At 44.1% G+C, this 9,019-nt stretch overlaps 1 pseudogene; it reads left to right on the top strand.

Moving 5' to 3' along the window:
• The window catches only part of LOC112073823 (interferon-induced, double-stranded RNA-activated protein kinase-like), a 44,623-nt pseudogene extending 35,918 nt beyond the window's left edge, over positions 1 to 8,705 (top strand).
• The last annotated feature ends 314 nt before the right edge of the window (positions 8,706 to 9,019 follow it).

Genomic DNA, 9,019 nt, shown 5'->3' with positions numbered 1-9,019 from the left:
GGGAAACTGGAGACAAGCAGTAGATTTCTGATTGGCCGTTGAACGAAGTTACGGACGCAAATGAGTATAGCGGGGGTCGTGAAGGTTTGGTGGGTTCTGTTTGACTTTAAAAGCCAATCCGAAGTAAGATTTTCTTTCCAACTCAAATGTCCATGGCCGGCTTGCATAATATTTCCATGCAGTCTGTTATTAGGTCTTCCCCATGGACTCTCATTCCACCGGGATAGGAAGCGCGGTCCGCCTTTTAGGGAGGTTGTCCTTAGCAGACCTTCAGCACTCGGCAGCGTCAAGCGCTCGAGGATAGGTAACGGTTACTACTCCCTTTTAGGTCCAGCTCATAGGTGGTCCACTTTTTAGATAACCAACTCATGGTGGATCCCTTATTAGGTCCCCAGGCCTTGGCTAGTGAGGACTCCCTTCCGGATGGCGGAACAAGAATCCTTTTAGGTCCCAGCTCATTGGTGGAGTCCTCTTTCTAAGGTCCCATGCTCACCGGTGGAGGTCCTCTTTCTGAGTAGGCGAACCACTGGTGGGTCTCCCAGATAACATTATTTACATAAGTTGTGCCAGTCACTCTGGCCTTGAGATCCTCTCATTCTTAGTAGTCGTACGCTCAGTTGATAGTATGCAGGTATAATATCACGAGGATATTACATTCACAGACTTTATTTTCAATGGTGCTATAGAACTAGTCATGGATTACATTATGTTGTCTTCACAGGCTCAGGTCTTAGCGATGGTCGTTCCACCTTTGGTTAGGTTCCCAAGCTCATGGTGAGTGCCTTTTAGGTCCCAGCTCATTGGTGTTCCCTTTTAGGTCCCAACGCCCGGGTGGGTCCCTTTTAGATCCCAGCTTCTGGTGGGTCCCTTTTAATCCCAGCTCATGGGTGGGTCCCTTTTAGATCCCAGCTCTTGGATCCCTTTAGATCCCAGCTCTGTGTGGGTCCCTTTTAGATCCCAGCTCATGGTGGGTCCCTTTTAGATCCCACGGCAGGGGCTCCTTAAGTTTGAGTTCCGCTCATACTGGTCCCTTCATTAGGTCCCAGCCATCATGGTGGAGTCCCTTTTTAGGTCCCAAGACCGTCATAAGTGTGTGGTCCTTTTAGGTCCAGACTAACCAAAGCAGTAGCATGAGCTTGTCCGCTTTAAGAACACGGTGGGTACCACTATTTAAATTGGAAAGACAGGTTTTTCACGACGATTTTTCTAAAGAAGATAAGTATGTCCCTTTTAGGTCCACACGCTCATGGTGAGTCCATGTTGTAGTGTTCTTCCGCACCATTGGTTAAAGGTTATGCCCTAGCGAGACTGAGAGACACTCCGACCTTTTAGAGTCCGCGGACCACAGCTCATGGTCCGAGGTGAGCTGTCCGGACCTTTTTATAAGGGATCCTAGCTCCACTCGGTCGCAGAGGCTTCCCTTTTAGGTGCCCAGCTGCATGGGTATGGGCTACCTTTTAGGTCCCTTTATAAATTTGAGGGTACCAGTCATCCAATCGATTAGCTGGGGACGCGTGGAGTCTAACAGTGGGATTCCATCAATGTCCTCAGCTCATAGGGCTCTGAGGACTTCCCCCTTTTTAGGTCCTCTTAGCATGAATGGGGGTGAGATTGCCATTTCATCCTTCTTTTAGGATCGCCCGCAGCTCTTGGGTGGGTCGCCTCTTTAGATCCCGCTCTTGGTGGGTGCCGCTTTTAGAATCCCCATAAAAGGGGCCCACCGAGAGCTGGGACCTTAAAGGGCCGCACCATGAGCTGGGATCTAAAGGGACCCCACCAAGATGCTGGTCTGGATTTTCAACCAACTCATTCTAAAAGGGACCCACCATGAGCTGGGATCTAAAAGGGACCCACCAGAGCTTGGATCCAAAAGGGACCCACCAAGAGCTGGGACCTAAAGGCGACCCACCATGAGCTTGGGACTCTAAAGGGACCAACCATGAGCTGGGACTAAATAGGGACTCCACCATGAGCTGGGACCTAAAAGGGACCTAAAGGGACCCACCATGAGCTGGCCGCGTAAAAGGGACTCACCTGAGCCTGGGACCTAAAAGGGACTCACCATGAGCTGGGACTATAAAGGGACGCCACGATGAGCTGGGACCTCTAAAAGGGACTCAACCATGAGCTGGGCCTAAAAGGGACCACAGCATGAGCTGGGACCTTAAAAGGGACCCACCGTTCTAAAAGGGACACCGATGAGTCTGGGACCTTAAAAGGGGACCACCAGGAGCGTGGACCTAAAAGGCGACTCAAGGCCATGAGCTGGGCCCTAAAAGGGACCTCACCAAGAGCTGGAATTCTAAAAGGGACCCACCATGAGCTGGGATCTAAAAGGGACCCACCATGAGCTGGGATCTAAAAGGGACCCACCATGAGCTGGGACCTAAAAGGGACCCACCATGAGCTGGACCTAAAAGACACCCACCATGAGCTGGGACCTAAAAGGGACCCACCATGAGCTGGGATCTAAAAGGGACCCACCATGAGCTGGGACCTAAAAGGGACCCACCATGAGCTGGGACCTAAAAGACACCCACCATGAGCTGGGATCTAAAAGGGACCCACCATGAGCTGGGATCTAAAAGGGACCCACCATGAGCTGGGACCTAAGAGGGACCCACCAAGAGCTGGGATCTAAAAGGGACCCACCATGAGCTGGGACCTAAGAGGGACCCACCATGAGCTGGGACCTAAGAGGGACCTACCGCTCTACGTGCTAACGAGCTATAAGTGCTAAAGTCCAACCTTAAAACATAAATGGAAAAAACATTATCTCGAGGGATTTAATCAGTGTATTCAACTAAGGTAGATAAATAAACCCATATCATAGCAGTAGCACGTATAAAAAACAATCATATTTTCAATTTTATTGGTATAAGTTGTTGCTCCCATTTCTGTAAGGTCTGTTCCCATTTCAGATCATTTGTCCAACAAACTGAAAGAATTATATTTTTCTTTACTTCCTGCTGCTTTAGTTCAGGTAGCAGTTTGTCCTGTGAGTTCCTGTACATCCAGATGGAACTATGTGACAAGAGGACTCTAAAAGTGTGGATCGACGAGAGGAACGCTCATCTGAAACCCAAACGCAGGGAGGAGAGTCTACACATCACCCAGCAGATAGTAAACGGAGTAGAATACATCCATTCCAAGAAACTCCTACACAGAGACCTAAAGGTTGTCACAACTTACTACTTATCCTCGTCCATCACAGGTTTATGATAACATATTCATGTTTGAAGAGCTTCTTCTTCTTCTTCTAGCCTGCTAACATCATGTTTGGTATGAGTGACGGAGAGGGGAATGGCGAAGTAAAGATCGGGGACTTTGGTCTGGTGACGGCAGAAGATAACGACCAACGATGAAAACCTGCTGGGAGAACGAAAAGGACAGGAAACCATGTCTTACATGGCCCCTGAACAGGTAAATGTAAACACACACTGTATAGCTTCAAAACATGGTTAAAACAATATTTTGGATGGTCAGTCCTTGCATCCATAGGTCTGTCTATGAATTTGGGGTTACATTCAGGCGTATCCCTGAGCTTTTTACCAAAAACACTTTTTACAAAAACTTTTGACAATATCGCCCTCTAGTGGTCTCATGGGTGGAATGTTATTCATATTTTTCATAATTATATAATTCATTTTTAAAAAACGCCGTAAATCTGGCGTTTCAATGGTTTCGTTATATTTCAGTCTTCTGTGATGTATATAAAAGTGTAATAATTGGGATGCAAACTCCAAAATGTAATACATTTCAACTATATATCTGAAATTGGTACAAGACCATAAACCATGTGTGTGAGTTGTATACTTTTGTTTCAAAAGTTGATTTGTTTAAGATTACCAATAATCACTGCAGTAAAAGGTTCAACATTTCTATCAGTGTAATGTCCAATGTGTGTCAACAGAGGAACAAGACCTCTACGACAAAAAAGGTGGACATCTTTGCTTTGGGTCTGATCTACTTTGAACTGCTCTGGAACCTGTCTGGAATGGAGAAAGCAAAGGTGACGGTGACTTTAATGGAAGGAAAGATTCAGATAGTACAGTCGTGGCCAAAAGTTTTGAGAATGACACAAATATACATTTTCACAAAGTCTGCTGCTTCAGTGTCTTTAGATATTTTTGTCAGATGTTACTATGGAATACTGAAGTATAATTACAAGCATTTCATAAGTGTCAAAGGCTTTTATTGACAATTACATGAAGTTGATGCAAAGAGTCAATATTGCATTGTTGACCTTCTTTTTCAAGACCTCTGCATCCGCCCTGGCATGCTGTCAATTAACTTCTGGGCCACATCCTGACTGATGGCAGCCCATTCTTGCATAATCAATGCTTGGAGTTTGTCAAATTTGTGGGTTTTTGTTTGTCCATCCGCCTCTTGAGGATTGACCACAAGTTCTCAATGGGATTAAGGTCTGGGGAGTTTCCTGGCCATGGACCCAAAATATTGATGTTTGTTCCCCGAGCCACTTAGTTATCACTTTTGCCTTATGGCAAGGTGCTCCATCATGCTGGAAAAGGTATTGTTCCACACCAAACTGTTCCTGGATGGTTGGGAGAAGTTGCTCTCGGAGGATGTGTTGGTACCATTCTTTATTCATAGCTGTGTTCTTAGGCAAAATTGTGAGTGAGCCCACTCCCTTGGCTGAGAAGCAACCCCACACATGAATGGTCTCAGGATGCTTTACTGTTGGCATGACACAGGACTGATGGTAGCGCTCACCTTGTCTTCTCAGGACAAGCTTTTTTCCGGATGCCCCAAACAATCGGAAAGGGATTCATCAGAGAAAATGACTTTACCCTAGTCCTCAGCAGTCCATCCCTGTATCTTTTGCAGAATATCAGTCTGTCCCTGATGTTTTTCCTGGAGAGAAGTGTCTTCTTTCGCTGCCCTTCTTGACACCAGGCATCCTCCAAAGTCTTCGCCTCACTGTGCGTACAGATGCACTCACACCTGCCTGCTGCCATTCCTGAGCAAGCTCTGTACTGGTGGTGCCCCGATCCCGCAGCTGAATCAACTTTAGGAGATGGTCCTGGCGCTTGCTGGACTTTCTTGGGTGCCCTGAAGCCTTCTTCACAACAATTGAACTGCTRTCCTTGAAGTTCTTGATGATCCGATAAATGGTTGATTTAGGTGCAATCTTACTGGCAGCAATATCCTTGCCTGTGAAGCCCTTTTTGTGCCAAGCAATGATGGCGGCGTGTGTTTCCTTGCAGGTAACCATGGTGGACAGAGGAAGAACAATGATTCCAAGCACCACCCTCCTTTTGAAGCTTCCAGTCTGTTATTCGAACTCAGTCAGCATGATAGAGTGATCTCCAGCTTTGTCCTCGTCAACACTCACACCTGTGTTAACGAGAGAATCACTGACATGATGTCAGCTGGTCCTTTTGTGGGCAGGGCTGAAATGCAGTGGAAATGTTTTTTGGGGATTCAGTTCATTTGCATGGCAAAGAGGGACTTTGCAATTCATTGCAAATCATCTGATCACTCTTCATAACATTGTGGAATATATGCAAATTGCCATCATACAAACTGAGGCAGCAGACTTTGTGAAAATGTATATTTGTGTCATTCTCAAAACGTTTTGCCACGACTGTAGATACCACTGTCATGTAGGGTCTACAATGCCTTAACAAAGTATTCACACACCTGGACTTTTCCCACATTTTGATGTGTGACAACTAGAATTTAAAATGGATTAAATATAATTTATTTTATGTAGCTTGATGTTGTGCCACTGATCCACACAAAATACCCCATAATGTCAAAGTGGAGTTATGTTTTTAGAAATGTTTACAAATTAATTAAAAATGAAACGKTGAAATMMTTTGAGTCAATAAGTATTCAACCCCTTTGTTATGYCAAGCCTAAATAAGTTCAGGAGTAATCATTTGCTTAACAAGCCACTTGATTTTTAAATGACTACACCGTCTCTGTACCAGACACATACAATTATCTATAAGGTCCCTCAGTCGAGTAGTGAATTTTAAACACAGAATCAAACACAAAGACCAGGGAGGTTTTCCAATGCCTCGCAAAGAAGGGCACCTATTGGTAGATGGTTAAACATAAAAAAGCAGACATTGAATATCCCTTTGAGCACGGGTGAGGTTATTAATTACACTTTGGATGGTGTATCAATACACCCAGTCACTACAAAGATACAGACGTCCTTCCTAACTCAGTTGCCGGAGAGGAAGGAAACCGCTCAGGGATTTCACCATGAGGCCAATGGTGACTTTAAAACAGTTACAGAGTTGAATGGCTGTGATAAGAGAACTGAGGATGGATCAACAACATTGTAGTTACTCCACAATACTAACCTAAATGACAGAGTGAAAAGAAGGAAGCCTGTACAGAATACAAATATTCCAAAACATGCATCCTGTGTGCAACAACTCACTAAAGTAATACTGCAAAAAATATGGCATTATTTATCATGAATAGAAAGTGTTATGTTTGGAGCAACTCCAAAACAACACATCACTGAGTACCACTCTTCATATTTTCAAAAATGTTGGTAACTGCGTCATGTTATGGGTATGTTTATCAGCAAGGGAGTTTTTCAGGAGAAAAATAAATGGATTTTTTTTTTTTATAAGTTAAGAAAAAAAACTTATTTGCAATGACGGCCAAACCCAGACAATGCTGGGCCAATTGTGCACCACCCTTTTGGGACTCCCAATCGCAGCCGGATGTGATGCAGCCTGGATTTGAACCAGGGACTGCAGTGATGCCTCCTTGCACTGAGATGCGGTGTCTTAGACCGCTCCACTCGGGAGCCCAGTAGACCTAAATCCTAGAGGGAAAACCTGGTTCAGTCTGCTTTCCAACAGACACTGAGAGATTAGTTCACCTTTCAGCATGACAATAACCTAAAACACAAGGCCAAATATGCCTGGAGTTGCTTAACAAGATGACATTGATTGTTCCTGAGTGGCCTAGTTACAGTTTGGACTTAAATCGGCTTGAAAATATATGGCAAGACTTGAAAATGGCTCTCTAGCATTGATCAACAACCAAGTTCACAGAGCATGAAGAATTTTTTTAAAGAATAATGAGAGACTTACCCAGAAAGACTCACAGCTCTAATCGCTGCCAAATCTGATTCTAACATATATTGACTCAGGGGGTGAATACTTATCTAATCAAGATGTATTAGTGTTTTATCTTCCATTCATAAAAAAACTATTTTTGAATTCTTCCTCTTTGACATTACAGAGTATTCTGTGTAGATCGTTAACAACAACAAAAAATGACAATTAAATCCATTTTAATCCCACTTTGTAACGCAACAAAACATGGGAAGAGTCAAGGGGTGTGAGTACATTTTGAAGGCACTATAAGTCAATGACTTTGATGTAGTTGTACTCCTGAACTGGATTGGATTGTAGGCCTACAACCAGAATGCACCACATCATTACTGTGTGTATTCCTTGTTTAGGTCTGGGATGATGTCAGAAGCCAGAAGTTTCCTCAACAGTTCAACYCGCAGTTCACCATAGAGGTACACATACATTGATGCTGTGTGTGGTTGTGTTACAGAACAAGGTGATAGAGTGGATACTGTGTGTGGTTGTGTTACAGAACAAGGGAGAGAGTGGATACTGTGTGTGGTTGTGTTACAGAAACATGGTGATAGAGTGGATACTGTGTGTGGTTGTGTTACAGAACAAGGTGATAGAGTGGATACTGTGTGTGGTTGTGTTACAGAACAGGTGATAGAGTGGATACTGTGTGTGGTTGTGTTACAGAACAAGGTGATAGAGTGGATACTGTGTGTGGTTGTGTTACAACAAGTGATAGAGTGGATCTGTGTGTGGTTGTGTTACAGAACAAGGTGATAGAGTGGATACTGGTGTGGTTGTGTTACAGAACAAGGTGATAGAGTGGATACTGTGTGTGGTTGTGTTACAGAACAAGGTGAATAGAGTGGATACTATGTGTGGTTGTGTTACAGAACAAGGTGATAGAGGGGATACTGTGTGTGGTTGTGTTACAGAACAAGGTGATAGAGGGGATGCTGTGTGCCAACCCAGAGGACAGACCAGATGCCACACAGCTGAAGACCAAACTGAATGAGTGTTCTAGTGTTCTGACCAGAGATCGCAACTTCCGTCAAGACAACAGAACAGTCTAAAGACAGTCAGTGGAATTCAAAAAAGGGTTTCAGAATAGTATTCAGTGTGATGTAAAATGCACAACTGATCCTAGATCTGTTCTCTACTCTGAGAGCTATGAAAGCAGGCCCTGAACATCCAKCAKAACAAATCAAATCAAAATGTACTTGTCACATGCGCCGAATACAGGTGTAGACRTTACCGTGAAAWMCTTACTTAACCAACAATGCATTTCAAGCAAGTTAAGAAAATATTTCCCAAATAAACMAAAGTAAATAATAAGAAAAAGTAACACGATAAAATAACAATAACGAGGCTATATACAGGGGTTACGGGTACCGAGTCAATGTGGAGGCTATATACAGGGGGGACCGGTACAGAGTCAATGTGGAGGCTATATACAGGGGGGACCGGTACTGAGTCAATGTGCGGGGTTACAGGTTAGTCGAGGTAATTTGTACATGTAGGTAGGGGTAAAGTGACTCTGCATAGATAAACAACAGAGCTATCTGAATTTCAACTGTATTTCATAGACTTTTAATGTGTCATAAATCATGTGTTTTGACTGGATCTGTCTTTAGTATACTGTAATGAACTCTGAGTCCCAGCAGAATCCAGGATAGTTTGAGTTAAAAATTGTAATTATTGCTGCATTCATGACATGTCGGAACTAGGAAACTCTGACATTTTTGACTTGGAAACTCGTTTCTCGGAATACGACTTTCCRGAAGTGGATCCTTTGTTCGCACCACCCAGGACGTTGGATCTAARCCCAGAGGCCGACCCAAAACAACGTCGCCGCAGAAGAGGTAGACAGAGTGGCCTCCTGGTCAGGCTCCGTAGACGTGCACATCGCCCACCGCTTCCGAGTATATTACTCGCCA

Source organism: Salvelinus sp. IW2-2015, unplaced genomic scaffold (genome assembly GCF_002910315.2).
Source record: "Salvelinus sp. IW2-2015 unplaced genomic scaffold, ASM291031v2 Un_scaffold2384, whole genome shotgun sequence".
NCBI classification, from domain to species: domain Eukaryota; kingdom Metazoa; phylum Chordata; class Actinopteri; order Salmoniformes; family Salmonidae; genus Salvelinus; species Salvelinus sp. IW2-2015.
Note: the sequence above shows the minus strand (reverse complement) of the source record. Positions and strands in the feature narration are given on the sequence as shown.